Here is a 7,526-nt window from a genome sequence, read left to right as displayed (position 1 = left end):
TGAGTTGGCCTAAATATCTGGCGGTCATTAAAACTTCCCCAAGCAGCATTCATAATAATAAACCAAAGTTGCCAACCAGTGACATCATTAAAGCTCTTGTCAGTAGTCACCATTGGAGGGGAAATGGAAATCAGGTTGCATCAGAACGCATACACTTCCAAACCATGGCTTCAGCTCCAGTTTTTGGGGCAGAGGATAGGCTCCCAAGTCTCTTTACTGAGTTTTTAATCAAGTTGCTATTCCACTCTTTCTTTTATGGAGCCATAGAAGTGTCTGTAATGAAAGATTAAAATGGTCCTGTGCAGTGGTTTGCAGTGGCTATGCCCAAATAAAATATGACAGCTCTCTCATAGGGCCTATATGTAAGCAGAGGGAGCTCCCTAACAAGCCGAATTACGCCCTCAGCCATGCATACTGATTGCAAATTGTGTGGGTTCTCCTGGATGCCATAAAAAAAGAGAAAATGGGTGTGTGTGTGTGTGTGTGCGCGCGCGGGCGCACGCGTGAAAGAGATTTTTTTTTTCTCCCAACTGATTATGAACCTCACCCACAGCAAGCAATGGAGAAACCACGTTCAAATTTCCTGTAGCAGAGGACACACACACACACACACACACACACTTACACACTGACAGGCTAATGGCTACTTTCCCAAAGAGTGGTTAGAAAGAAGTAGTAAATGGGACTGTGTTGATGCCGCGAGAAGACCCGGGCAAAGATCAAGATACCCAGCAACATATCGGATAACACATAATTGGCGGGTCACAGCCAAATGAGTGTAGTCATGCATCGCCGGGCAGGCCTTTGCCGGTGATAAAGACACTTGTAAACAATTCAGTCCCAGAACATGGCAATAATATGTTGATCCGGCGTGTAATGAGGTGTCCCTGGAATCAATAAGCAGTCCTGGAGAGCAGGGAGCAAGGGCAGTGGCTGTCTTTTTGATGACCTTTCCTCACCACCGAGGACCCCATCTCCCCTGAAGAGGACTTTTCTCATTTTGCAGCCGGCTCCGAGTGTCAGAACTTCCATTCGCAGCCGGCAAATGAACAGCCAGGCCCTGCATGCTAATGAAGTCCGGGCTATTTTGCACCTTTTCATCCGCACATTATGCTCTTGACTCTGGAGAAGGTGGGAATTAGGCCGGACCCCGGTGTCAGACTGCCTGATGGCTCGGCTCCGGAAAACTGGTAATTGAAGCTGATGACTGATGCGAGGGAGGCCTGAATTTGGAAATAAACAGTTTCAAGCACTGCATGTCATTTCTAGAGAGACTGCTGCGAGAATGGAAATGAGCTCTGTTTCTTGAATCTAATGCAGTTTCTCAGCGGGAAAAACACCGTCTTTTAGACAACAATGCCAGTCATTAAGATTTAAATGTTCTGGCGATAATAGAAGCACTGGCCTCCCTGTTCACAAACAGCACTTATGTAAATGTCTTTCAACACCCAGATCTACATTTAATCCACGCCCAAGAAGATAACTGTGTCGGAAAGCGGAAGCAAATGCAATTCTTAGTCTATAAATATCATTCATAAGGAGAGAGAGGAAAACACTAAAAATTGTTTGCCGACATGTCACAGAGCCCGGCCTGTCAGCGCGTGCAGAACTGCGACTCCCTGTCGGAACAATGAGAAGACGTCTGGAAGTGTCCAATAAAACACCCGGAAGCCACACTTTTACTGGTTCTTTGTGCATCGCTGCATTTCCTTCCAGATACTTTCACCCCCCCACCCCCGTCCTAGCCTTTCATATCTAAGTGGCCCCAATATTTCCCAGCTTAGATGCAGAATCTGTATGTGGAGAGAAGTCCAAATCTGGACCCATTCGTTTGTAATCTTTTAAAAGAAGTTCCTTCATCGGGTATTTATTTCATTTTCTAGTCCCATCCCTGGGTTGTCACAAAACCCCAGACCAAACATGACATACTATTTTATCCCCTCTCCCCAGTCTGGCCAGATTAATCGGACATTGTGTTGCTTATGCAAAAAGGAGAGCTCATAACCCACACACAGCCTTTTGTGTTTTAAGAGGTTTAAAAAAATCATTTTTTACTAGCATCCCTCCAGCCCAGTTTTTCCTGTGCAGGTGAGACACCTTCAGGGAGAAAATTATGAGCCTGGAGAAGAGGAGAATGAGGCCAGGGGTATTTATCATGGCTGGCCGGAGTGATTCATGAATAACCATTGGTTTGCTCTTTTCTCAATTCTCTTCCCTACCAGAAGTGAGATTTTGATACTTCGGGCCTTTTTCAATTTAATGGTGACATACAGGATTCTCACAGGCAGGCTTTGGTTTGTTACGACATCAAGGATATCAGCACAACTTGAGAGAAGCCGAAGACGGCTGGGGTGTTATTGTCACTTCAGTTTAAAGGTAGCAAACCTATCTCACAAAGGATCAACACTGAATTATTTCAACATTTCAAAAATATAGATAAGCAATGCATTTCTAATAGCGTACTTGGGGATACTAGATAGATCAATGAATATTCAGCAATCCTTTGCATGAAATATATGAAACTCAATGAGAAAAAGGATACATTTTAAAAACACACACATACTGGCACACCTACCCCTCACTGTGACAATGTCCCTGTGTCTCATGGGGTCTCCCACAACATAATGGCTAGAAAAGAGGGAGAAAATTGGGGTCACTAAAATGGGATAATGATAACTGCAAGGCTTTCTGAGCATGGTGTACACGTACACCGGGGATTCAGTTTTTATACAGTGATTCTTTCCGTGGCCAGGGTGGCATTGATTTTTTGAAAAGCTTTTATGTGTATTTCCTCACTGGACTCTCATCACAAACCTATGGCATAAAGTTTTATTTTATTAACATGTAAGAAAAGGGAGCTAAGAGGAATGAGATGATTTTTCTAAGATCACACAACAAATAGAGTAGTAAAGCCAGGATTGGAACTTCTGTTTTTAATATCTGCCATGTTGCTCATTTCTCTAAGTCCATGCTCCCCTGTGTAGACACCACCAGTAAAGGAAGTTATGTAGTATTTGGCTATTTGTACTTTCATTTTTCACAAGCACTACCTCTTCTGCTGCTGTTATGAAGTTGATATTGTTCTGATGGAGAAACAGGACATGCGAGGCCAGGTGTCCCGAGGAAGAATAACCAAGAGCAAGATTTTTGCCAGGCTTTAATGGCCACCGGAGGTGACTGTTATACAGTGAAAGCATCCTTTTGTGTGGAGAGCATTGCCTGGATAAAAAAAGCAGTGAATCAGCATAGATTAAGGGTCACGATCATGGACTTGGCTTTGGTTCAAATCCTGGCTCCATCACTGTCTCAGTAGTAACAGAAAAGCAGAGTGGGGCATTTCTCATTCATGTGACAGGAATTCCGGAAGGAGGTAGTCGAGGGTGTCTAGGGTGGAAGAGAACAGGCCTGTGACACTATCAATAGCCCGCATTCCTATTGTCTCCCTGTTCTACCCTCTGGGACTTCATTTCCATCTCAAGTTTGCTTGGGGCCAATGTCATGGCTCTACAACTTCAGTCATCACATTTTAAGGGGGAAGATGGGAAGAGAGCAAGGCAAGGCGTCAGATGGTCATTGTCCTTTCAAGGAGCTTCACAGGAAGCACCTCTACCCCTAAACTGCATCTATAGCTCATCTGTAAGAGCTTTCACATGGCTATGTCTACCTATAAAGAAGGCTGGAAAGGGGATATTGGAAGCTGCTCCCTCCACAGTCTGGGTTCTCTTACTGAGGAATAAGAGAACAGATACTGTGTAATTAATGAGAAGGAGCTCGCTGCCATCAACACTTACTAGATGTGTGAATACAAGCTAGTCTCAGTTGACTTACCTGCCACTTAGGAAAAAATAGTGGCTTCTTCCTCACTACTATACCAGGGAGGGGTTGTGAGAATAAGTGAAATATTTTGCATGAAGTACCCATTGCAGTCTTAGGCAGATAAATATTAGGAGACAGTGATCTAAGAAATGAGGTCCTCAAATATGCTCAGCTTTTCTGCAGATTTTGGAAATGCAAATTAAAATCTCAACAGGACGTCATGTTTCTCTCCCTTCTAATTGACAAAAATTAAAATAAACAATAATGTACACTGTTGGCAAGTTTATGGGGAAATGGGCACTTGTAAGCTACTAGAGAGATAATTGGAACAATGGTTTGGAGGGCAATTTGGCAGCAGTCCTCCTAGGAATCCACCCTAGGGAAATACTTGCGCAAAAGTATAAGGAGACCTGTCTGACAATGGTCACTGAAGTACTGCTTGGATTAGCAAAAAAAAAAAAAAAAAAAAAAAAAAAGAAAACAAAAAAATCCAAAAAACCCCCAAAGAAACAGCAAAACTAAACATATCCAAAAGAGGAATGTTTAATTGAACTGTAGTGCATTCATACCAAGGCCCACTATGCAGAAAATTTAGAAGAAAGAGGAAGATCTGTGTGTAGGTAGTGACAAGGAAAGAGAAAAGGGAAGAAATGTGAAGACTTTTTTGTTTGTTATAAAGATTTTATTTATTTATTTATCAGAGAAAGAGAGACAGAGCACAGGCAGCAGTGGTAGGCAGAAGCAGAGAAAGAAGCAGGCTCCCTGCCCAGCAAGGAGCCTGATGTGGGACTGGATCCCAGGACGATGGGATCATGACCTGAGCCAAACGCAGCCACTTAACTGACTGAGTCACCCAGGCATCCCTGAAGACGTTGTTCAATGAAAATAGTAAGTTACAAAATGACATGTAGAATATAATGTCCTATATTTAAGTCATTCTATACTGCACTCTAAATCTCTCTTTTCTGTTTCTCTCTCTATGTCTATATCTATCTATCTATCTATCATCTATCTCTCTATCTCTCTATATATACTGTTGGGTTGGTGGCTCCCGGAGTGCAGGAGGAACAACAGAAATGATCGCTTGGGCCGCCATCCTCCAGCCCCCTCTCCCCCCTTCCTCAACCTGTGACTCTCCCGCCAAAAGGATGTATGCCCACGTCGTGTCTTCATAGGCAACCCGATACCTATGCTGGAAACAGAAGTATTAGGAACCCCCACCCCATACCCTCCTGATCACCAAATACCATACCATATATGGATGTGAGCCCATGCCCTGCCTTGGCTGGATAAAAGACCCCCCGCCACTTCCCTCCCAGTGTGTCTTCTCCGACTCCCCTTTCCAGAGTCACAGAATCTCGCTGGAGGGTGCCCACTTCCTCCCGGCGCGACTTTCCTGGCTCGCCTTCACCTGAGCCCTGAAACTTCGCCGGAGAGTGCCTTTGATAAATCTTGCCTTGCACCCACCTTGTCTAGTGTCATGTTTACCTCGCCTGTGAAACTTTGCATATACTATATATATGGATATTGTTATATATAGGCATACATAGGAATACATATGTAGATACTTATAATTGTGTAGCTAGTGGTCTAGAAAAGAATACACCCAACATTGATCACTTCTTGACTTGGAAAAGGGAAATGGTCAAAGAAACTTAATCTTTAGCTTCGTCTGTAATGATTTACTTAAATGATATTTTAGGGGAGATACAGTATACTTTATTGATGGTACCTGATAAGGTAGGGGTTCCCAAGCCCCTTCCTTTCTTCAAGGGGTCTGAGATGGAAACTGTGGAGGTCAAGAGATTCTCAGTGTATTGGGGGATGAATTGAGGCAAGTACTCCCCTGTAGCTGAGGACCTCTCTCTTCCTCTTGCTCTTACTAAGGCTGGTGGTCCAGGGGGCTTTCTTACTCCTTGGAGGCCATGTGGACCATAATGTCCACCTTCTGGTTGCTATAACTAAATTCATTGTCATACCAGGAAATGAAGTTGACAAGGTGGTCAATGTAAGCACTGTCAGCCCAGCATTGAAGGAGGAAGAGTAGGTGTCACTGTTAAAGTCACAGGAGACAATCTGGTCTTCAGTGTAGCCCTGCATGCCCTTGAGGGGCCCTCTGTTGCCTGCTTCACCACCTTCTTGATGTTGTCATATTTGGCAGCTTTCTCCAGGTAGCAGGTCAGATCCACGACTGACACATTGAGGGTGGGGACTCAGAAGGCCATGACAGTGAGCTTCCCATTCAGCTCAGGAATGACTTTACCTAAAACCTTGGCAGTGCCAAGTAGTAGGGATGATGTTTGGGGCAGCCACTCAGCCACTACACCAGTTTCCAGTTTCCTAGAGGGGCTTTCTATGGTCTTCTGGGTAGCAGTGATTCCATGGACTGTGGCCATGAGTCCCTCCATGATGCTGAGGTTGTCATAGATGACCTAGGTCAGAGGGGCCAAGCTATTGGTGGTGCAGGAGGCATTGCTGACAATCTTGAAGGAGCTGTCATACTTTTCATGGTTCATGTTCTTCACAAACATGGGGGCATCAGCAGAATGGGCAGATATGATGACCTTGGCTCTACCCTTCAAGTGAGCCCCAGTGTTCTCCATGGTGGTGAAGACCCCAGTGGACTCCACAACATACTCAGCACCAGAATCACACCTTTTGATGTGGGGATCTCACTCCTGAAAGATGGAGATAGGCTTTCCACTGATGACAATTTTCCTTTTCTCAGCCTTGATTGTGCTATGGAATTCGCTGTGGTTGGAATCATACTAGAATATGTAGGCCATGTAGTTAAGGTCTATGAAGAGGTCATTCATGGTGACAATATCCACTCTACCAGAATGGTAGGCAGACCTGGTAACCATGTGCCCAATAAGGCCAAATCCATTTACTCTAACCTTCACCATCGTGTTTTGGGACACAGCTGACACTGCACCAGAAAATGCAGTTGTCTACTGAACAGGGAAGAGCAGAAATCCATGATCTTTATAAGTGTACATTTTTATTGTAATATTATTGGGAGGCAATTTTCCATGGGTCTCGTATTTATACTTTATGTCTTATGGGTATAGACACCAACACCTTTTTTTCCAGACTATCTGTTCAAGGATGTCTGTACAGCAAACAGTTTTGGAAGATAGGGACGGTCGCTTTCTGAGACAAGGATAGGTTTGTCTGCTGGCCAATGTAGTAAAGATAATGCCCCCCTCTGGGACAAAGTTTGAGCAGTTTGCTTGTAGTCCCTTTAAAAGATTGAGATTTCCTAAGCCTAAGGTCACTCAGGTCTGTTGCAAACCAAGTGTGTGTGCTGCATCCACCTGTGCTCAACCCCATGTCACCCCCTTGGCACTTAGGAGTCAAAAGGAACTCATGCAAACACAAAGCTCATAATTTCTGGGAGCAACAAAGTCCTTTGTCTCTGACCTGGGAGTCTTATGTCTTCCACTGACATCCATGAGATTGTGGCAGGCTAAAATCTCAGCATGTTTACAATGTAGTGTAAATACTGAATAAGTGGACTCACATGTAACCAGCACCAGATCCAGGAAAAGACCATCACTAGCATTACAAAAATCTTCTTGATGTATCCTTCAGTCAATATCGTCCCAAGGGTAACATGCTCTTATCTAGGGCATGGATTAATTTTTACCTGTTTCGAGTTTTACATAAATGGTATATATTCTTTTGTGTACATTTCTTGCAGTATTATG

At 44.0% G+C, this 7,526-nt stretch overlaps 1 pseudogene; it reads right to left on the bottom strand.

Annotated features, from left to right (window-relative positions):
• Nucleotides 1-5,725: 5,725 nt before the first annotated feature.
• On the bottom strand, nucleotides 5,726-6,722 carry LOC131807508 (glyceraldehyde-3-phosphate dehydrogenase-like; annotated as a pseudogene).
• Between the last annotated feature and the right edge of the window lie 804 nt (nucleotides 6,723-7,526).

This window comes from Mustela lutreola, chromosome 9 (assembly GCF_030435805.1).
Source record: "Mustela lutreola isolate mMusLut2 chromosome 9, mMusLut2.pri, whole genome shotgun sequence".
In the NCBI taxonomy this organism is placed as follows: domain Eukaryota; kingdom Metazoa; phylum Chordata; class Mammalia; order Carnivora; family Mustelidae; genus Mustela; species Mustela lutreola.
Note: the sequence above shows the minus strand (reverse complement) of the source record. Positions and strands in the feature narration are given on the sequence as shown.